We start from the raw sequence: 24,650 nt of genomic DNA on the forward strand, positions 1-24,650 counted from the left end.
ATCCATAATAATGTGAGCCTCTTCTGTCAAATTCAATTTAATATGAAAAAGGTAACTGAATTATGTCAAGGGATCATTTTGAAAAAAATTATTGATTTAAATCTGGTAAAAAATCATCCACAGTATCTAGCAGCTGCACTTCAAAGTAATAGTAGCTGGTTGCATTTTTTTTTTTTTTTACAATGCATGTTATTCATTTGCACTCAAAAATGACTCCTGTGTGTGTGTTGGAGATGAATGAGGCACATCGGCGTTGATTTATAATTGACATGATGGAATTCTTTGATACCTGAGAAAATCCACACAGATTATACTGAAGTCCATTTGCTGAGTAGCTAGTAAATCAGACACCCTTCATTATGAGATACATGCTTCCAACATTCTCTGACAGCTCAGCTTGGTAAATATAAATAATAATATAATATAATAATAACACCTTTAAAAAATCCTTTCATTTGTGCATGAACATTCAAGTCATGACTGTAATCCATTTTTATATGGTCTATTCTGTTAGTTAATTCTAATTTAAGTCAAATCTCAGTTGAAGTCTGAATTTTCTCAAGGGCTAGCGCTCTTTTAGATGAGTTAGGATCCCAGGTGTCGACTGCAAATATGGAAATTACAGTAATCTTTGAGAGTGCAAGCATAAATATGATCCTCTTGTTTTAACAATTGAAATCTGAGTGTTGTTTTTATATTTTTCAGCACTTGAATCTCTTTAAGTCTAGCACAGCGAAACACTTGAAACTAAATTGTAGCCTCAATTTCAGACACATTCAAAGATGTGAGTACTCTGATACTTTTCATAATGGCTACTTACTACAAAGGTCTGTTACTGACAGGAACTAACAACTGGTCGGATGCTTTGTTATCACTGAACATTTCCTCCGAAGGCTTGAAAACGCTGTGCACTGTCTTGGAATTTAATTAAAAGGCCAGGTTCTCTGTGAGTGTCTGTTTCAAACCATTTTTTCTGACTGATGAAATCTTAATCAATGTCCAGAAATTGCAGTCAAACACCGTCGCAGTGATTGTTTTATTGGTTCTTTCCGTTTAGTGAATGTTATCTGCATCTGGCACACTAAGTCTGTCTTAATTTTTACTAAATTCAATCACCTTTCTTTTAATACTGATGAATGCATTGCTTTTGAAAAAGTTTACTGGTCGACAATAAAGGATTTAAATAACATTATTGATGTACTAACACAAGCATGCATAAAATGCAACTACTTCTGCATATGATGTTCCAAAAGAGTACCTGACATTTCAATCCAATAATACAGCAAAAAACAGCAATGATCTAAACATAATAATGCATTTCATTATTCATTATATTTTAGCTCTGTTTGTTCTTGTTCTACCAAACAGGCAGACGAGTTATGATGCGGTCAATCAGCAGATTCTGTTTCAATTTGGATCTTGTTTCAAATTTCACTGTGCAATATATTCCCAAAAAATCAATTTAACGGGATTCTCAGGAGACAAAAACCTCATGAACTCAATTTTCAGATGCCTCCAACCAGACTTAGTGGATCATCATTAACATTATATTCTCCAATGCATTGCACGAAATGCTAATAGTAGAAAAACAAGATGGTTTGAAAGAGCTAAATTGTTGACAGCTTATAAAAGCAAGCTGTATGATTGTGTGATTGTGTGACTCTTAACATATAACACACGTCACATATGGAGTCACTGATTGGGTTAGATTACAAATACACATCCGGGGTTCTAAAAATCAGTTAACGGGAGAGAAATTGCAAGGATGGACTTCCATTTTAACGTGTGCATTGAGAGTATAACACCCTGATGACTGAAAAACATTCTTGGACTGATGTAAAGTATTGATTTTCATAATCAATTCAATTCAATTTATGTTGAAAAGTGACAAGTTGAACATAGCAGAACATTCCCAGTTAGGATTTTAACTTGAACACTATTACCAAGTTAGAAACTAGTTCTACACAAATTCACATATATGCATGTCAGGTTTTTGGATTTTTTCAGGTAAATTATATCATACTTTACTCTCTCTCTATATATATATATTACAATAATTTGATGATGGAGAAAATTATGTGAAGAAAAATGTGTACCCTGTTGAGGGAAAGCGTGACTACAAACAGCTAATGAACATTGGAACTGTAGTGTTGGATATAGTCCTGCTGGAGCAAGAGACACCCAAAGACTGAACTGAATGCTCAGCAGCAGTGTGCATCATGAAATACGGGATACTGATGCACTTATGGGAAACATAGAAGTGTCGCTCTTCAGACAGCGGTAACGCCTGTATTAGTCATACTGTAATGGTAAAGCTTTTCATTGCAGCTTTCCGCCTCCCTGTTCGGTTGGCTCCTTTTTTCTTTCTCATAGACCTGCATCGAATAAAGTATGTAGTAAATCGCTCTTGTTAAGATTAAGACTATAAACATCACAGTTTTCTCCCCTGAAGCGGCTCTCCTCTGTCTCTGTCAGCTGTCTCTCGGGAACGCCCCTCTCTTCTCTCATGGCTGTACAATGCATCCATGCCTAAATAACAGATCCTAAACCTCAACATGTGTGCTGTATGCCACATCATTAGTTGGGAACCTTGATAATTAACTGCACTGTATGCAGTAATTAGGATACCCCTGGTGGTGCGATAGCATGTTTGCTGCTAATTATTGCGATATAATTCCCTTTTTTTTTTTTTATCATAGACAGATATTAGAGATTCATCTGCCTTTTACGGGTAATTAAATGGTATCAGTGAAGCTCCTCGCGTGTTTGATTGGTTGTCACGTCTTAATGGATCTCTGTACAACAAACAGATCTGTATGGATTGTGTGTTTGTGCCAAGATGCTTGCTACCCACTCAAACATCCTGTCCTTTTCATTTGTGCTCTCAGCCAACTGAATCCCTAAGACATGAGACAACATGCTCGTAGGACTTGTAAAATATACTGAGATCGATTCATAATTTTCATCGCACATATTAGTTAAGATGTGAAAAGGTTTAAACAGACTCCTCTGAGCTCCATGCAGAGACCTAGAGAACTGCCCTACTGAATGTGTACTACCTCTCCCAATATTGCTAATTGTGACTTTTAAGATGCTGAAAAATATTCATGAATAATACAGAAGGCAACAAGTATCATCTGTGATGTTATTAATACAGAGTGGTGGAAATGGTGAATTACTCAGGGACTCATAGCCATTTAATTCATTTCTGGTGATTACTGTATGATTCTCACTGTATGTGCATCCACTGTATGACTGTATCAGCACATGGATTTCCACAAACAATAAATATTTCTGAATGATCTCCCAGGTGGGAAAAATGACAAAAGTGTTCAAGTGCAGAGCTTTATATAATAAACATTAGGCAAAAGTAGTTTGTGCGGGGCAACAGGGTCGCTTTATGGGAAAACAAATTGATTGATTGAGAATACTTAATCTCATAAATCCCATGAAGTGTGAGCAGTTGTTCAGAAATGGAGAGCTATGGCGGGATATTAACTTTGAATTTGCCTGATGACATATGTTGTCTGAAGCACACTTCTTCCATGGTCTATTAACTACGACTCAGTGAAATGATGAAAATGAATAGTGCAGCCAGAGAAGCACAAACAGTTTTAGTTGGAAATATGACTCAAGTATTATTTGAAATATCGAGAACTGCAATATGGACAAGTGTATTATCCAAATTTCTGTGCAATTTTTATATGAGTAAAATGTCTCACAACAGACTATTAATGAATCATTGTGGTCCAGAATATGATTTTGGAACATACTTGTTTGGTACAAGCGGTAGCAAAAATCACATCATTATCTTTTTTATTTTTTTTTGCTTGTTGTTCAGTCCTGGATAAGAGTCATAAATTTTACACTGTGTAAACAGACTTCACATATGAAATCAACTGAATGAGATCAATTAAATGCCAGAATAAAAATCTACATAATAAAAACTGCTTTTTCAGCTGGTACACATAGACTTCAGCTGTATTGTGGGCGAATTGCTGTTTTCTACTCCTCAGCAGTGTGTATCTAGAATCTTGATTCTCAAAATGAATGCCTGCAGCTCAGAGTGTCTCAAACTACCACTGTCCTCTATAAGAACATCGAGGTTTCCAGCCACTCACCCTTCCAGGTGAACTGGGTCATGGTGAAACAGTTTTGACTCAGATGTAATTCAGAAATACTGCATTAATCTTCCTTCTATTGTAAGCGTCACAAAGACACTTCTAATAAATGCACCAAACATTCTCCTTATGAGAATAATACCAGTCATAGAGTTTTCATGGGCATTTTTTTCTCTTGTGTGTGGCCTACTTTTACATCTTTTCCAAACAAAAACTCTTTCACCTTTATTTGCAAGGTTGTTTGATTTTCTTTGTTAAAATGTAATATCTTCCACACGTGACCTGTAATTCTATTAGCTCGAAACAGACTGAAAATATATTGCATTTAATGAAATCAAACCTTGCCTTTGACATGCTGCTCAACAGACATTCTACAGTCAGCCATTCAGTCATTACATTGTTGCATTAAAGAGGAACCTGAACAACATCTGTTTATAGGTCTTGTTGAATAGAACTGCAAATGTGAAAATAGTTGTCTAAGGCATGTTGTGGCTCCAGAGGGAGCTGAGTGAAATCCAACAAGACTATAAGTCTGAAAAACATCTGGGGAAAGAAGAGTTTTGCAGAACTTTGTATCCCACTCCTCTTCTCTGTTGGTGCTGCAGTTGCCACTACGAGCATTTAAAAATCATATTTCTTCAGAGCACCCTGGACACGACAGTGAATCGGTATTGCACAGGGATGAGGCTGGGGCCAGCTGGTTAGCGTGGCAGCATCAGCAGGAGAAAACTTATGATAGAAATACAAATAAAACAGTCAAACCTAGAGTTGCTTTTTCTACTGCTGGAGACAGCTCTCTGTAGATAAAGAAAACACATTTGTGACATTTCAAGGTGTTTCTAAGTTGCTAGTTTATTAATAAAATCATTTCTAAAATTGGCAAAAGCCGTTTGCTATGTCGTCAAAGCAAAACTAACAAATAGCTCATTTTAAACTGCATTATGTTAAATTGAGTTGAATTAGTTAAATGTCAATATATGACTGAATTCTTGCACAACAAAAAAGTTTTTCATTTTCATTTTCATACAGTGGTGCAGGAGGGCCATTTATAATGTGCAGTCTGACAAACAAAAACTAATGAGACTTTCTGGGACATGTCTGTACTTTAAATAGACTATACAAATATTCACTGTTCTGGTGTCAGTGTATTCCTCGTGCAATAACTGAAGTCTGTCCTTCATTACATTTGAAAACTCCTTTCATATTGGTTTTCCTCTTTTTCTTTCATTCATCTTCTACCACTTTTCCATTTCCAGGATGTGGAGGGTGCTGCAGCCAATCCCAGCTCACTCTGGGTGAGGGGCGGGGTCACCCTGGACAGGTCACCAGTTCATCACAGGGCCAACACACAGAGACAGACAGAGACCAACAACCACTCACACTCACACTCCGGCCTACGGGCACTTTAGAGTGCATGTCTTTGGGAGGAAGCCGGAGTACCCGGAGGGAACCCATGCAGGCACGGGAAGAAAACGCAAACTCTGCACAGAAAGGCCCCAGGCCAGGAACCAAACCTACGACTTTCTTATTGTGCGGCAACAGCCCTTAACCACTTTGCTACCTTGCTGCCCAGTAGATTTTCCTGCCTGTCCATACTATTTTTTTTATGGGCAAGCTTGCAAGCTATGCTGGTCTATTATCATCCCCAATATGCTTCTGCAATTATACTCAAGGCTATGCTGCTCAGATGAACTAAAAGCAAATGGAAACTACAGACCATCAGTGAGCCCGTTCAGCAACCTGTTTTTCCTCCAATCTAGCTGGTTTCATATTCGCAGCAGAACCCTTTTTTTGACATTCCAAATTCTCATTACTTGTCTGTATTTCATTACCAGTCATATTGTTGTATAAAAGACTTTTCACACCCTGCAATTGAATTGACAGTCCATGGCAATTCACATATTGTGTATAATGTAGACTGTGCATGAATCTAACCCTTGCATTTCTTTCATGACTCACTTCATCTATTACAGCAAAAGCTTTTCTTCAATTCACTTTCCCTCTCTCATTGTCTTGCTGCGCTGCCAAGCTACAGCAGAACAGTGGTGTATGGTGGTCTCTGATTTTTGTCTTCACGTGCCATTCTTGGCTTTGTCCACTGTTTCATCCTTAAATTTTTAGCAAAAAAAGAAAAAAGAAAGCCCAAAGTTAAAATGCATGTTTATATTCAATTTCAGAAAAGGAATGATGTCAAGATTGATATATAAAAATCCAGCAGCAGTGAGAAGGGATTTCTGATTTTCTAGTTTGCGGTGTGTGCATGTGCGACTGTCTACATGTGTTGTGCCTCACTATCATCCTTGAGTGTAATGTGACACTACAGACAGAGAAAACTGAGCCCTCCCTGATAGCCCCTCTGTCCCTTTGGTCTGCCTGTCAGCTGCTCCCGGAACAAACAAACAAACAATATAAATAAATACATATATATATATATATATATATATGCACGTGGTCGCTAAACTCTGTCTACACTGCAGTGAGACTCAAGACTTCCATTCTTATATTTGATCTAAGTATATCACGCCTTCTGATAAATTCTGTCTTTGAATCCTAAATTGTGTTCACTGATATTATCAGTGAAAGAAACTCACTAAACCATTTCGTCCACTCGAGACATCTCTCTGGAAACATTAGCTGCTCTTTGCCTCACCACAGCCAGACAGTTCTTCCACCAACATGGGGCCCTGGAGGATGAATTGCAGCAGATTTTTACTGAGCGTGCTGAACATATGCGTGTACAGGGAGCATGATGAGGGGTCAGCTACAGTGCAATCTCACTTGCATTTGAGTTGTGGGCATATAAGGTCTTTGCTACTGATGGTTTTAGTGTTAGCTTTTAGTGTAACGGATATTAGTTTTGTTTTATAATGCAATGCTTTGAAACACCACTGTATTTGAGGATTATGTCCACAGCTAGCTCAGGATGGTCATGGAAATAAAAAGCCTCCTGAGTTAATGTGGCACTGCGGGGTCAGTCTATAGACTGTGCAAGATGACAAGCACATTAGTTATATATGTTTCCAGTCGAGCTTTGGCTTCCCCTGATATGAGAAAACCTGAGGTCAATGTTAATTAATTATGTCCTTTTAATGTCTTGTATACTCATTCCACGTCTTCTGTTTGGTACACAGAGACGTTACTTCTCATTTGTAACAGCCCAGATTCTCTGCCTACATTGTAGAGGCATTAACATTATCTGTAAAACACAAAACACGACGGAGTTTAACTGGGCTGGTAAATGCTTCATCTGAGAATCAATTGAATAAAAGACTAACCTGAAAGTGTACAAATGTAAATTCCTGATTTGAAAATCACATCAAGGAATACCTTCAAATTTATTCAAAATAACTTTGACAAAAAAATACCATTCATTTGCAATTTGACTGCCTCAGGTTTTAGAAGAATTAAGTGGCAGCTCATCCTGCTATTTCACGCTTGTTTTTTTTTTTTTTTTCAAGGCCTGGATAGCTAATCATAGACATACTTTTACGGTTTTGTTTTATATAAATTAGATACATACATACTGTAACCTGGGGCTGGGACAATACATGCAATATAGCCTGTGTTTAGAACGAGGACTGTGAGGCATTGCAGCAGGGTAGGTGGCCTATAAATAGCCATAGCCCAGGGACCTCAAGAACTCTGGCTAGTCTTGACACAAGCACACAAATATTTGTTTGGCTAAACAAGTCCAATAAATTGTTGTTCAGTAGATTTTGGCATTTGTGACAGTGTTTACATTCAGTGTTTCAGGGTAAAGGTTTATGCTCCTGTTACATAACCAAGTACTGTAGTGAAGATTATGTTCAATGTGAACCGATATCTGCATATGCATTCTCCGCCGCACACTCTGGTAATGACTTGTAAATCTCAGGTACTGTATGTTGCAGTAAAAGGAATTTCTTGCTCTGAAGCACTTCAGATCAACCTACAGTTCAGAATTTACAATAGAGGTAATTGAAAATTTATCAGTGAGTTCTTTGAAGTGTTTTTTTATAGGCCTGTTTGATCACAGGCTGTGATGTGCTTGTAAAAGCCTGGTCCAGAATGATACGACTTTAATAGCACCGATGTAATTCATCACATTTTTAGCCCCTTTGTGACTGACAAAACTGCAGTGGTGAAAAAGACCCTACAAATCCACTAGGTCCCTTTTTATAGGACATAAAAGTCTTCAGAAGGAAATTTGAAATTGTGATATAAAAGGCAACAATGACTCTGGTGTCATTGCCTTAAAGGAGCCAGTTTAAGAAGCATCACCAATGGGATGTAGATTGCCGAGGATGGGCCAATACCTTACAGTATATCCCTCCGTTGAACGCAAGATATGTGCTCAAGAAACAGTTTAATAGGTCAGATTGAAAAGATATGGCCATTTAATCCAGTGATGACTGTGCTACATTTTAAGTATTCATGAGAGGAAGCTACTCTCTCTATCTTTTCATGTGCCACTGATGAGAACAGTGGAGCAATCACCTTTGAAAGAAATCAGGCTGCCCTACAGTCGGTGGCTTACGCCGTGTAAACAGCCACAAAGAGAAGTAAAAACAGATTTGTGCCTGTGATTCACCTATGCTGTAGCATTGTGAAAAGTACATAAGTAAGGAAAGTGCCACCTCTACAGTTACTGATGGCTTTAATGATGCACACAGGCTGCAGCAGTGAAGGATCCATTATCCCCATGTATGTCATCAAAGAGCTGTCGATATTACACCGATGGCACTAATATAGGAACAGAAACGAATGCTTATTTCTCCCCACAACGCCAGAGTTATCAGTGTAATGTATGTCAGACACAAAAGGCTGCTCATCTCTCATTCTTGTTATTCTTGGCCCTTGACACAACCAATAGCATCCTTAAGTGAGGCAAAACGATGCATTAGTGAAGCAACAAAGAGAAAGCGGAGGGAGTTGGAAAGAAATGTCTTACCATGGCCCCCTCTGGTAAGAAAAGGCATCCTGTTAATGGCAATAGGAACGGTGCCATGCTTATTGTGGAAATGGTGGACGTGGTGTGTGGTACTGAGACTAGAAGACACTCGTGCCGTTCCAGTCTGGATGGGAAGTACAGTAAGCAAGGCAAACCAGAAGACTAGTCTGGAACAGTAACTTAAGCCCATGCTTAGGCTCAAGTGTGACCAGCTGCTCCACTGTCCGAGCACCGGGGCAGCCACAGAGAGTCTACCCATGAATATTAGATCCACGTGGGCCAAGGATGGACAACTTGGCCAGGCTTTGTCCTCTGACAGTTCAACTTGAAGACCGCAGGGCATGTCAGTGACAATCTGGGCCCTTTTCCTTCATAATCCGCTTGGCCCGGTGAGGAAGTTAGAAGACAACAGAAAATATCCTTCAATTTCTAAGAAAAATTGCCAAAAATTGGCTTTGAAGAAGGTTGTCAGAATCCAATTACTGTTTCTGTGGATGAAACTGAAGGGCGACAAACTTATCTGTTATTGGTTAACATTTTGCTATCACAAAATGTCTACTGCCTCACTGAATACCATCCCAAAGCACATGCTTCAGAAGATCCACATCCAACGAAGATTGGAAATTCATAAAAAAAAAAAAAAAAGAAGAAGAAGAAAAAAAAAAGGAAATAAAAAATCCAGCCTTAATTTCAAACAGGCATGTTGTTCAACCATGATATTTAGGCGCGCAGAGCGGCAGGACAGAGCTTGATGTGACCGGAATTGTGATCAGAGTCTCCATCGCCCACAGGTAGAGCCGGGGGGCAGCTGAGCCTGCCCGCCGAGAAGAGGGGCCCTCCGCCGCAGCACAGGACTGAGCAGGCTGCTGAGGGGAACCGGATCATCTCATCAGGCGACAAGAACAAGCAGATCCAAATCAGCCCCAAGTGAAGATGCGGCGATAGAGGCTGATGCAGGAAGCAGCGCTTTTGTTCCCTTTTAGCCAGGGAGAGCACAGAGACCAGGGATGGGGAGGGGGGAGAGGGAGAGGGGGAGAGAGAGGGAGCAGTATCTGCAGCAGCGCAGCAAAGGAGAAAATCCTGAGAAATAAATAATGAATCTCTCAGCACATCCAGTGATCGGCACAGATCCGCCCGGATGCAGCTTCTTCTTTCATTTATTTATTTCTTTATTTATTATTTTATTTTAATTTATTTCGAGTCAACGCGTGATGCTCCTCCGGCTTCACCTGCTCGGCTGCTGCATCGGCCCGATCCTCCGCACTGCCTACCGAGAGCGGCTCAACCTCTCCGGCGGAGAGCGGGTCGATCTCTCCGCAGGAGGTCCGGCTGCCGCAGCAAAGATTATGCTAATTTAAAAAAAAAAAGAAAGAATAAGAAGGGAAAAAAGAGAGAAAGCCGACTCTGATCGTAACAGATCCCGGATTAGTTCAATTCTGGGGAGGTCCGGCCGAAATAAAATATATAAATAAACAAAACAAAACAAAACAAACAAACAAACAAACAAAAAAAAAAAACCACCTCAGGTGGAAGTTGTGGTCTTAACGAAGCAGCTCCTCTAAAAGCACGCTGTAGTCTGAGACTGCGATCCGCCGTGTGTGTGTGTGTGTGTGTGTGTGTGTGTGAGAGAGAGAGAGAGAGAGTGTGAGAAAATGAGAGAGGGGGTGCAGACAGGAAGGGTGGGGGAGCGATGGATGGCAGGAGGGAGAGACGGAGGGAGAGACGGAGAAAAAGGGGGAAAGAGGCGGCCGCGGAGGAACAGCGAGGCGAGGAAACGGACTGTGTGAATAAATAACGCGCCGGCCTGCAGGTCCTGGCAGAAACACGTAGGAATGATACTGCAGAGGAGGAGCCTGATATAGGTGAGCTGTCAGAGCTGCTACAGGAGCTGTGGAGGTGCTCCTCACATAAAGCAGGGGAGCTACAGCGGGCATGAATGACACAAACACAAATACCTGTCAAAATAATACAACACAGCTCGCTGCCTCAGACTGAGGGAGCTCCGCTAGCTGCTGTGTGATCCATTTTTGGGGCTTCTCCTCCCCAAGCTTTGCATTGCCATACCTCTGCTGTTTTAACACTGTGGATCTAATCCGTCAGCCTGGTGTGTTCGCCTCACATCTCTTAGAGAGCTCTGCAGCTCTCTGCTCTCATGATGCATAACCATGCAGAACTTCTACTTCTGACTGATCTGAGGTATTCTGTCACCTCCTGGGGCTGGGGAAATGTGATGGAAAGATATATTGGAATATATTGACACATGGGTAGATGAACACATTATCAGAAATGGGGAGACAAAGTGGAGAGGGACTGGCGGAAAGAGGAGAATGGTGCTGAATAGAAAAAGAAACAGAGAGAGAGAGAGAGAGAGGGGGAAGAGATTGCAGGCGACAAGGAGGAAGGACTGCAGCTGTATCAGCTAAATCATGGTCGATAGAGATATCGGCTGGGATTGCCTGGTCCGTTGAAAGGACACGCATGGAAACAGGAGGACAGAGGCGAGCCATGCAGCGCCACCTCTCATAGTGACAAGAAGTCGACGCAGGCCATTACTCAAGCAGGGGAGGGTTATGGGTGTGTGTGTGTGTGTGTGTCTGTGAGTGAGTGAGAGAGAGAGAGAGAGAGCGTTGGGGGTGGAAAGCTGATTGAACAAGAACAGGAGGGGTTGAGCGTCCAACACTCAGGAACAGCAAGTGCTCCAACAGCACGTAGAGACATTCATCTGCTGCTATTATAAACATAAATAAGCTGAACCAAGCTTCTCTCTCCCATGTCTGTCCCATCTGAGTCCTCCTCTACAGTGCTGTGCCCCAACGAAGATACAGGCATCATCAATCCATCATCAATTACACATAATCATGCCAAAATGACAATGAAGGGCAATGTATATACATTACATTTTCAGTAGGACTGGCCATGAAAAGTTGGGACAGGATGAGAACGACTTGTGTCAGGCTTTCCAACATATCAGCATCTTTCTATTCAACGGATATCCTGATGTCCTGGTGAGAGCCATCCAGAATGAAACACTTGGATTAATCAGTTTATGTGCTTGAGGGTTGCTCAACAAGGACAACAAGGAGTGGGAGGCTGGGCAATTGTAACCTTGTGCTGTCCTTGGTTATTTAAAAGATGGTAAAAACACACAGATCTTTCTTAGAATACACACCTAAACACGTCTCACAGGATAGACATCAAGCATGCATTTGATGTGTGACCATAAATGTTATGATGAGCATTGGTTTATTTCAACAGCCTTGTCTTAGAACAACTGTCCTACATGTGCTCTTTCTGCAGTTCCAAGTTTTATAAACCTTTGATTTGCATTTTTATATTTTCCTTCAAGCTATTTTCAACCTTTTTTTTCACTTATGGAGCAGTTTAGTGGATTTGTGTGAATTTACATAATCATATTATTGTCCCATATACAACATATTACATGGCATATAAAATACATGCAGGTAACGTTGCCATTTCTTTGGAGAAAATCAGCAGCTTGGCGAAGTTGCAAAAGACATGATGCGAGAGGATGTGCACAGTGTTTTAAATTTTCACCGTTCTCAGGAGAATTTGCGAGAGAAGATTTTTCACAGACATCCAGTCTTGCCCGGGGGGTAAAGTAGCAGGATTAATCATAGCACTTTCAGATTAATTACTCATAATGCAAGCATCTACTGAAAGGCATGGCCTGCAGTTGTGATGTTTGGTTGATTTCATTAAGCTCAAAGCGACAACACCTAAAATAACCCAGGCTTAGATAGAGCAAGGAGAACAAGAGAAAAATATGAAGGCCCTGAAACACACAAATGTGTGTGTAAAACAGCTGGCTGAGGAGGTTTTAGGACGAATACTTAAAGAAAGAAATAACATTCATTTGTGTCACACACACTCATACACACATACATATTCTACTTCATTTTGTTAACCAACTGATGGGTCCTGGTGGATTGTGTGCTCTCCACTCTGAAATGGCACTGCATATGACAGTAGGCTGCACATTGTTCGCTACACATAGCGCTTTCAAAAATAGATTCCATTTACTTGACCAAGTTAGCTCACTAGCCTCAGCATGTCCTCTGGAAAGGAAGAGCAGAACCAACCCTTGCAATGCAGAGAAAGTATTCCAGACAAAGGGAAAGAAGTCTCTTGCATTTGAACAAATATAATCCCTAAACGTTGTGCAAGAGGAGTTGCTTTGAACCTTCTTCCCTCCCCCATCCGTGGATTAGCTTCGGCCTTCAGAAGTGAAAAAACAGGGAGCCAAAGAGAAGGCAGTCGGCTGTCACCACGGAGGAAGATACAATTATTGCTTGGCTGAGTTGTTTGTCCTCTTCACTCTAGAGCCTAATTTTGATGATGAGCCTGAAAAAGCATCAGCAGGATAGCTGGCAAAAGAGGTCTTTTTGCTTTTATTAATTTAAGTAAATTTACTTGTCTCACTCATTATATTTATACTAAAGAACACTCGAGCATGAAGGATTTTACTGTTGCCATGACTGCAAGTGTTGATGGAGCTTTGTGACATGTCACCCACAGGAAACCTTATACCAACATACTGCAAATGATGGATGGGCTCAGATGAGCTTTTTTCCAGGCCTGTCTTGTGATTATATTACAAATGCACATACTATATTGTAAATGTAAAGCCTTGTTGTTTCCTGAAGGACCTCTTTTTCATTCCATTTGGTGGAAAATTGTGCACAGACTTCTGGGCTGTCTGACTTGTTTTTAGTTTCCTAAGAATTTACTGCACATAAAGTAATGCTTATCTTCATTTCTGATAATGTGTGGTATTGTAAGACTAGTTATTTCAGAGATTAGGGTGTCAACCATTATTCTGAAAAGCTGAGCTGTCATCACATGCCAACAGACGTGGTGTAAAACTCTCTTCTCAGTAATGTGGCAAAAATATGAAACCCCTTGTTAGTCCAGGATCTTGTTAAAGTAATTCATAGCCGTATTATCGTATGACAGTCTCATAATTTGAGGAATTTTAACTCGTTCAAAAATCGGCAGCAGTGCAGGCTTTTATCTGAGATCACAACTGCCATTTACATGTTTCTCTCTGAGTCTCCTTATACTTTCTCAATTTAAGTTTTTTTTTTATTCTTTGAAGGACTTTCAACAGTCACTGGGCCTTATTATACAGAACGCTGAGGGTTTTTTGAAGCTTTACCAGATTTCAAGGCATCTGTCACAATCTAAGCAAAACCTTTTAGCTGTATCCCCTATGTAACCTGAAAAAATGTCTATGCAGCTATGTAAGACTTACAATAAAAAAATATTACATCTGAATAGATGTTTGGAAATCTCTTCCATCCTCAGCAATATGACTGCAGAAAAGAATCTGAAAACCCTCTAATCATGCCAATCATGCCAAAAATTATATAGACATTTTCAACAAAATGACGTCATGATGTGAATTATTTTTCCCATTCAGCTTCTTGAAATCAACATTAAGAAGCAAAGGCAGCATTATCAGCAGGCGACACAAAATTAACTTTAGAGTGATAAGCACTGCAGTAACTGCGACTCAACATTGAGCATCAGGCATGTTAATCCAATCATTCATCTTCAACCGCTTTTTCGTTTCTGGGTCGCTGGGGGTGTTGGGGCCAATCCCAGCTCACACTGGGTGAGGGCGGGGTCACCCTGGACACCAGTCCATCACAGAGACAGAGAGACCAACAACCACTCACACTCACACTCAGACCTACAGACACTTCAGATTCACCAGTTAACCCAAACATGATGTCTTTGGACGGTGGGAGGAAACCCACGCAGACACGGGGAGAACATCCAAACTCCACACAGAACGGCCTTCTGATTGTGGGGCAGCAGCACTAACCACTATGCCGCCGTGCTGCCCAGGTATGCTAGTTATGATAAAAACCGATTATATTTCTGTTGTAAAAAAGTGCAGATGAGTGACTGATGCACTGCTGCCGTGGCCTCTCACTGTCTGTCTCTACTCAGTGGTACAATTTCCCCAGCTCTCTCTTTCTGATAACCACAGCCTCACCCTCAGAACTGCATTGAGTGTTTGCCAAAATAAAGGGTTATTCCAAGCCTGATCGTAAAGATTGTGAGTATATAAATCTATACTATAAATCTTATTGGCAGCACTAACAACATTGTAACAACTATCTTGCCACCCAGCCACAATATCAATGCCACCTTGTACGAACTTTTAATGCTGATCTGGATCCAGATGGAGAGTAAGAATTTAATGCACATTTAAGCTGTTGTACTATCTTTATCTGCTTTTTGACTTATGGTTCCTTTTTATATTGGGGCTGCTTTTTCAGGTTTTCAAGTACACAAGGCTCAAAGCTAGAGATGGATCCTGTGTGGTTACAGATGGAATTCATGATGTGATGACGCAGTAGATTTACAAACAGCTGTGTGCTTTAATAGATGTAAAGATATGAAACATCCAGGTGTGAGATGACTCTCAGTGCAATGGGCCCAGTGAGGCACACTGCTCTGTTTCTATGATGGGTGTGTGAAGGATTTATGTTAAACACAGCAGCACCACCATTCATGATGCTCCTTCGAGCAAGATGTCAAAGCTTATGTCAACGTCTTCTAGCCCGCATAAGTTTGTCGTATAGGCGTCAAGTGTATTCATGGAATTCCCGGAAATCATCTTTGCGGAAAGTATTTGTGTGGCTGAAGATAGCACCACAGAAAAGCTGCTAACTCAGCTGACCCCCTGGAGAGTTTGTGGGGTGTTATATCACAGCCAAAGCAACAATAGTGTGCAGTGAAGACAAACTATATATGGGGTCAAATTAAATGAGAAATGCATGAATATAAACTGGCAGATGGAAAAATGTATAAGGAATACTTTCTTACTCCTCAATAAGATGAAAGGGCCATTGATCTTTTTATTATTCATTGGACATAGTGAGAAGTGCGTGAACAAATCTATCAAAATGAATTGAGAACAGAGAGGAAAGTGTAAAGGTTTTCTTTTGCAAAGCATACGAAGGCTGATACTTTGCTGCACCTGGAGCAGAAAGTGAGCCAGGAAAAAGGAGGCGACACAGACAAGGGGCAGAGAGAGAGAGATAGAAGAGGAAGTGAGCGGAGACATACATATATAAAATGCAAATCTTGGTTTACATGACCTGCCCCTGAATATGACACTTGTAAATTAAGTCCTGCCTCTGTAGGCACAGATACATTCAGTGGGACTACAGGTCCTTGATGAAGGAACTCTTCATCAAGGACTACAACTGCAGAATAACGGACAAACTGACAAGACGGAAAATATCCCTCCACTGAACCATGACAAATAATGTACCTTTCATTTTTGCAGTTTCTCTAATGCAAACCACAAAATGTTCTAATAAAATGTGTACTGCACTGTAAATAATTTTGGCTTTGATTAAATAAATAAAAAAAAATTTCAGTCTTATTGTGAGTATGAAATCTCGCAACATAAAGGAAGCCTGCTGAAGAGGAAGTGCTCATCCAGCTAATGAGCTGTTAGTTAAGGTAGGCTTTTAGCATCACCACAAAACTTGACACGCAAGCTAAACCATCTATTTATCTACAATTCTTCAAATTGCATGGGTTACTTTCAATGACTTCACTATTATTCCCACGCAGCAGATCATTGCAGCTCTATGACTCTCTTCTTATGACCTGTTTCCATATACTAATCTGCTGAATGCCAATTTTATATGGATTGTGAGTTTTAATAGGTTAGAGAAGTGGGCTGGGGAAAGTGTAGGATTAGTACATGGCTTTTATCAGGCCACAGAGAAAGCTCCAGCAGCTGAAGACAGCAGCCAGCTGCTCTGGCTGAAGGGAAAAGGCAGAGATTTGTGACCTCAACTATGTAAATCCATCTTACATTGAGAAGTATATCAAGACTGATGTACAGTCTGCAGCTGAGAGTCCCTTGATGTTAGGCTGTTTTGAGTCTCTTCTATTAGAGTTAGTATCAGCACAGATAATCCAAGCCAATGTCTTTTTACTTTTTTCTTCTTTTTTTTTTGGAGGGGGGCAAACCAAATGTACCATGTATCATAATATATCATAGTTATAACTATGATTACCTTTATTACACAACACTAGTGAAGATCGACATAAATCGCTATTACAGATGAAGCAACAAAGCTGAGCTATAAATGGATGAGTCTCATTCACATTTATGTGCTGTAAATATTTCTGTTTAAATCTGTTGCTCGTTTGTGATGCAGTTTGGTTTATGTTGACATTTTCCTGGTAATATATTAATCTAACTGCAGTTGCAATGCCTCCGCAAACTGAACAAATACTATGCTCTGCCTGAATGTTGATTTTAACTCGTGCAAAGATGAGTTCCAGGTATGGTTTATATATAGATAATTACATATCATTTGAAACAATCTACCTCTATTATGCTGCTTTGAATTTATTTTGCAGGTTAAATCCTGTACAATATATATAATCCATGGTAGTGTCAGTGATGGCTGTGGTGTATGAATGCATTATTATATATGTATTCCAAGCTGATGCTGATGTTGAGTTAAAATTGATGTGATGTTGTTGAGAAACAAGCCAAAGTGCAGCTACTGGCTTTTTGATGTGCAGTGCATGCAGCAAAAACGACAGAACCATATTGTATGCACATTACCATCCTAAATTCTTCATTACAACGGATTATAATTTTATTGCTCACCATACAGAAAGAGAACGTCAACTTCTCGAGCAGAGCGGGAAGTAAATGATGTATAAGTGAGTATGTCACTGTGTTGGTGAGAGTTAGAGAGAGTGACAGAGAGAATTAAACGAAGCTGGGGAGAGGCACACTCTGAATGTGAAGGCCTCTGTGTCTCGCCTTTATGATGTAAACTGAATGTAACCTTTCTCCTCTCATACAGCCCCTGCAGTGGGGACTTGGAGCCTTCACCCACCCAGGAGCCAGCAGAGACTTGTATTCATCTGAGGCTCAGCTGCTGCGTGGTCTGGGTGTAAAGTCAAACCCAACATGTTCCCATGCAGAGTGGGACACAGAAGGACAGTCAGACTGGGATGGGGACTGTTCACTTGGTAAGCAAACCCTGCATAATGTCAGCACCAAAGCTGGACAGTGGCTGACACAGGCCTGGAAAATCAGAGAATGAACAGAGGCATTAACTGCCAGTTAACTTTATCTTACGTCTCCGTAGCGCCACAGCACTCACTGTGTAGAGAAGCAAGCACCTGTGAAGCCTCTGACCCCACTTTTACACCATGTACTGCTGTAATTATGTGGTCTGAGCTGCTTCACCTGCAGGCATATTGTGATTGCTGTTACTTCCTGGGTAAGTGACAAAGCAATTTTGTAAAAGCAGTCTGTTGATAAATAGTCTTTGTGAGATTATTACTTAAAAAAAAAAAACAACAACAACCCCGAACCCTTCACAAATGGTCTCTTATTACACAGAGACACTCTTCTTTGCCACGAATGGATCGTCTATGCTGCAACCCGACTTCAGATAAGCCGCTGACGACGGATGGACGGATGGATGGATGGATGGATCCTCTCTGGATATAACGCTGGGTTTCAGCTGCAGATCCTGCCTCCTGACTAGCTCTTATCTTTGTTATTATGGAGTCTGAAACTGCCTGTGGCTGTTTAAACTGGTCATCACACCAGGGCTATTTGAGGCTGATATGCAGCGTTTGTGGTGTGTTTCTTAAGAGAATATTTCAGTTTTATTGTTTGCTTATGACACTGCTATAGAGGCTTCCCCTTAGTCTACCCCTGCCACACGAAGAGAGATAAAGGACAGTATATATATTGTGTTTTTCTTCTTTCCAAAGTGTTTCCAAAGTGTTTGTATTTCAGAGAAAATCCTATACATACGACATACAGTATGTTTAACTGTGTCATAAAGCAGTAATCAAGTTCTGCATTATTAATTCACATAATCTCAGCTAGGAATGAGTGGAAATTGCTTTTCATTCAGAAGCACATCTTTTCTGGGGCATCTCTGAGCTGGTATCCTAAATTGCCAAGTCTTCTTATTAACTTGCCTTTGCTTGCGTTTTTTTAAATTAGAAATTTAATTTGAAACACTGAGAGGTTCTGAGTTGCACCACTGTTGTTGCACTTTAGGTGTCTAAGAAATGTCAACATTGTTTCTTTCACAAATATACCTACGGCTGCTTACAGAAGAAGGCAAGTATCACATTCACTTTTACATTATCATGCAATTATGGTTATTGTCCAGTTCACACATTATACAACTCCTTTCCCTGAAACTAATCTGAAACTCTGTGCTGATGACAGTCCATCTGGGGAGGTGTGTTTAAATGCACAAGCTGTAGAAGTAATCTGTAGGCACATCTCTATGAAAGAATCCGTCTCTTCAGTTGTTGTCAGTAAGAGAATAGACTGAGTGTTAACAATGTGGACATTTAAATGTAAAGGCTGAAGATGACACTCAACTCTTTAATGAGTGTTAGCACTTAATATATGCTGATTTCATGAAAATTCTACAACTGATTGGCAGATAATTATCTTCAAAGTATTTTACTATCATTATAATGATGAATAGCCATTACGGTCAATATTCAGGGAGTTAATGTTCTACTAGTAACAGGATTTCTCGGATAAATGCACAACCATTGATGATAAACTACTTCAACTTTAGAGAGACCTTAGCCCAAATCAGATCATTCCATGAGACAGAGGCAGCTGAGAAAATAATTTTTTTCTGTCAGTTCTGGTAATATAATCACTGCTGTACTTCTGTCAGGAGCAATAATTACTATTTAAAATTATAAACTTTAATAAGAATTATTCAAATAATTTTAGATTTTGGCATATAAAGCCATCTCATGCAGACATCTATTCATGAATACCCCCACTGTTATGTACACATACTACAATCATAAAAGGTATTAAAGTATAACTTACATGGTAAAGAGAGTGGTCAGCCAGACGTTATGGAAATCACAAAATGGCTGCAGAGCGATGTTAAATCATCGTGGAACTCAGTCTGAAACAATCTAACTATGGAGAAGAGAGTGAGCGAACTGTGCATTATAGAGGTTCAGATATTTCTCCTGACTCGGTTAATCAGTGTGACACTGGTAGAGGATTGAACTCCCTCTCCAGCAGCCAGTGTTTGCAGTGTGAGTCATAAGAGACCATGACAAATCATGAAATAACCTGTCACATATCTGACGGAAAGGGGTAGTGTGGCTTGCATTCTCCAATCTGTTAGACATAGCTTAGCATAACCTGTGTCTGTTTGCATCCTAATGAGCTACCAACAAGCATTAAATTATCCTGGTACATGGCACTTTACCCAAAGGTCGCGAGAGGTCAGGAAAGTACTGCCTAGTGGCTTTAAATAATGAGCAGGTTTATTTGTGAACAACAAACTACTGAATATTGATGATGCAAATTCTTGAGGCTAATGAGAGCATCAAGGCACTGAATACTTATACTGTTTGGATGAGAAAATAATACTTCAATCTTGACCCTGAAAATAATCTACAGACAAACTGGCAGCTGCCTAAGATGTTATTATGTTCTTTATAGTCAAAATGAAATTGTAACATAAAAGTATTGGACAAACAGACATGAATGTCAGCATCAACTTAAACTGCAATCCATCTCATAGTTTGAGATATTTCATAATCTGTAGTGGACTAACATTGCTAAACAAAAAAAACAAAAAAAACAAAAACAACTACATTATGTGTAGAAATGTGATTTTAAATGGGTTGACAGACGGTTCCATCATGAAATATATGTTGTACATACAACTGATCAAACTGTTGATTGTTGCATCACGATTTATTTGCACCACTGATCCCACTGTGAACATCCCTGCATTTAATAGATCAGCACACAGCCAACAAATGGTGCAAACTTTGATGCTTTCATTAAAACAATACACATCACTGGGGAGACAGAAGGTGATTATATAATGGCATTCACGCTGCCAGTGACTTTATTCATGCTCTGTAACTAATGCATGGTGTGTAAATCTGTGATTACATCTGTGTTGGTCTCATCCAGGTTTTAAAGAGGAAAATCATATATTTCCCTGTGAAATGTAAAATAATTTTATGAAACTCTCTGAAAGGTTTAACTATGGCACTTATTTCAGACCAAGGTCCCTGGGCAGCTTACATCATTTAACTTAGTTTCATCTTACATTTCTTTTCATGCTATCTGCTGACATTTGAAGGATGGAATTCTCAAAGGTAATTCATTAAATTATTATTATTTTTTGGGCTGTTTATGCATTCATTTCATTTCCAATAAGAGTAAGTGGTCTGACAGGAGGTAGGGAGAGAGAGGGGACTGACGTGCAGCAAAGGCCTCTGGGTCGCAGCGACACCCAGGACGCTGCAGGACGCTTTTTCTCCTGAATAAGAAATAGCAGTAAAGCCAAGTAAACTGGTGGAAGCAACGTCAGTTCAGTTATCATTTTACTATGGCTGTGTTTAAAAAAAAAAAAAATGGGTCATATGGTCACAAATCTACAATATAATCATCAGTTTGTTTTTCTTTGTATACATAAATCCCTTAACAGTGAAATAAACAGTATGAGTCAGTGTGTTAGAGTCACTGTGAGTATTGCAGCATTATGTCCTTACTTACTAATTTATCTGGATTTATCTGAAAATGTGTAACATTCAGAAAACTTGTAACTGAAGTCAAGAGATTAATGATGTTGGTGTTTTCAGATGCTGAATTTTATGACACAATACTCCTCTTTACTGAAAAACACAACGCTTAAGACAACAATGGTGTTGTTAATGTGAGAAACTGAAAGGACAGAAACACAAAAAAGCCAAATGTGGCATTATTCCCTCAGGTGCTTGACTTCTCCTCACATTTATGTAAATGTCAAAAGATTTCCACTCATGGCTTAAAGGCTAAAAAGCTGTAAACATGATCTGACTGGTTAGGCACCGACCTGTAGTGTATTTCGTGGGGGGACCAATTTGCTTTGTTTTTATTTTTGCAAAGAATAAAAGAAAATTTAAAGCATTGTTTCCTGTTACAGGTTAACATTTATAACTCTGCAAGCGCTGCCAGTCAGTTTCACAAAGCTCAGGGGCTCCTACTTCCATAATGTAGCTGTGGGGAGCTGTGCCAGCAGTCTTGGACTCAGGGTATCCATATTTCTCACCCAGAGCAGGGATTTGGCAGAGATGATAGTTCATAGCAATGCACCGTCTCCATGTTGGAAAAAAGCTAACAAAACCAGGCTGCTAAAATGATGCTGATGGAAATTGTATGTTTGGAAAATTGTACTTGTACTGTAAATTTCTTACTAAACCTTTTGTTTAACAAGCAAGTCCATTTCATTCAAAGGTAGGTGCCAGCCAACACAACTGCAGAAAAGTGTGTAAAAAGATAAAGAGTAGAGATGTGAAAGTCTACAATAACATGTATTATTAGTACAATCCAATTTTTCATGTTTCACTATCGATATACTGCAGCAACACTATTTTGAAATTGATTCAGGAGGAAGAGATTGTGATGCTGGCAACGCTTTTGTCTGAAACATGAAACAGGGAACCAGCTAATGCCAACCTGCAGCTAGTCAACACACACACACACACACACACACACACAAAAAAAAAAAATCTAAACTTCCCCCGGATGACTCGTGGTGTAGAGACACACATGTTACAGACAGGCGGTGCAGTTACCTCTCAGCATGTGTAAATTGGGGGAACTGGGCCTTTGACATTAAAACCCTGCTCAAATATCAGCGTAGGCATCCATCCTGAGCGCGTCCACGCCTGTTTATAATAACTACAGAGGCAGCATGATGCCGATGATGATTCAGTTCTATCCACAGCAGGTAAATGTAGGATCTAGTTTAATGCAGAGTGGGATGCCATTATGTTATGATCAGCAAGTGGCAGGCTCAGCTCAGCCAGGACATGGCTGCTTCAAGCTAACAGGAGAGTCAGTGCAAACTGAAGCTCTCCATTTCAGGTCAACACACGAGTGCATGGATGCTAGTCTAACTACTTTGGTCAAGGTGATATATAAGCCTGGTGCTCAATTAAATCTGATTAGATTAGAACTTGTTCACATATTTTTACTTTTTTTTTTTTTTTTTTTTTTATTGTTACGTAGCTGCTGTTAGCATAGAAGGCCCTTGAATTATATATATATATATATATATATATGTATATATATACAGCCTAATTGTAGGTTGTAGGTTCTCCAGTCTGGACTTTTTACATTTACATTTTACATTTACATTTACTTAAATTTACTTTGTGTGGCTCAAACTCAGACGTGTCTCACAAGTCTATTTCGGGTAGGTCACCATGTTATGAATGGCAATATGTTTTCTTGAGCCGTAGTCCCAGTGCACAGGATTAAGTCTGAACCTTTCTCCTGGATTATCCTTGTGGCCTTTGGGACACACTCATAATCAAGAATGACTCCACCTGACGTGAAGGTCAAAGGCTAAAAAGAGTGGATAGAGCACTTATACTCCTACATTTGTCATACTTTATACTTTGCTTCTGTTGTGTTCCTTAGTAATGCACTGCTGTGATGTACATTACAACACACATTCCCACAGTTGACAGTCACACGTCGTACAGGTTTTACTGCTTGTGCAACACATACATTTTCAAAATTGTTCAACAAGCAAATAATCTTTAATATCTTTCCTATATCTGTAATTTGGCAGTGAAACCAAAGTCACAGTCTCTTTTGTCTGACAAATGTAAATATACTCTGTATAAAGATTTGCATAAAGCCTCCATGCCCCACATTTCTTATCCTTTGGTAATTACAACTTCTGTTTGATAATTCAAATCTGTGCCTGCTCTTTTGAGGAGATGGCAAACCATTATAGTTTTGACAGAAATAAAATTAAATCTAGATGCAGTGCTTGCTAACTGGCATATAAGAGAGAGCAGGAAGCCAGCCGCTGTCTGTGCCACGATACTGTACCTTGCCTGCATGCCTGCAGGCGAGAGGCTCAAGTCTGCTTTTCTTTCATGGGAATTACACAGTTCCAAAGAAATGTAGACTCACAAATGGATGGCAAAGGTGGTGTCTACTATGCAGATGGCTAATGGGTGCGGGCGGTGGAGTTATATAAAGGCATATCAGGTGGAATGTGTTTGTCAAATGAGACAGACACATATTGAATGTGGACTCACGTGGTTGTGATGGATACAGCAAGATTGTGTCATTATTAGAGAAATGAAGTAAAAGCAGTTTCATTTTGCTCAAATCACTGTCTGCCCAACACCTTATTGTTCATGTTACGGGAAGTCATTCATTCAGCCAATGCTTCTTTTTTTTTCCAATTTGTTAAACAGTATCTGAATAAATAATAGCTCTGTGTTTGATATGGTGTGAATGGTTTTGTTTTTGCTTTCATTATCATTCCTTCAAAATATATACTTTTTTTTGATATATAGTATATGTATTTGGAACACACACGTGCACGTACACACGCACACAAAGCTACAGTGGTAATGAATATGCCAGAACAATCATGTATAACTGCAGAGGTTAACCAATAATTACACTCTCCATATGTTTACAGGAGGTAGCGCTGAAAATTGAACTGGGAACATCATTATATATCTCACTGACTTCAGTGATCAAA

General features: G+C 39.8%; 1 protein-coding gene across 1 annotated transcript in view; it reads right to left on the minus strand.

The window, feature by feature from the left end:
* The window catches only part of nrxn2a (neurexin 2a), a 73,979-nt gene that overhangs the window by 13,120 nt on the left and 36,209 nt on the right, over nucleotides 1-24,650 (minus strand). The gene's annotated exons all lie outside the window — the stretch shown is intronic.

Source organism: Echeneis naucrates, chromosome 14 (genome assembly GCF_900963305.1).
Source record: "Echeneis naucrates chromosome 14, fEcheNa1.1, whole genome shotgun sequence".
Taxonomy (NCBI): domain Eukaryota; kingdom Metazoa; phylum Chordata; class Actinopteri; order Carangiformes; family Echeneidae; genus Echeneis; species Echeneis naucrates.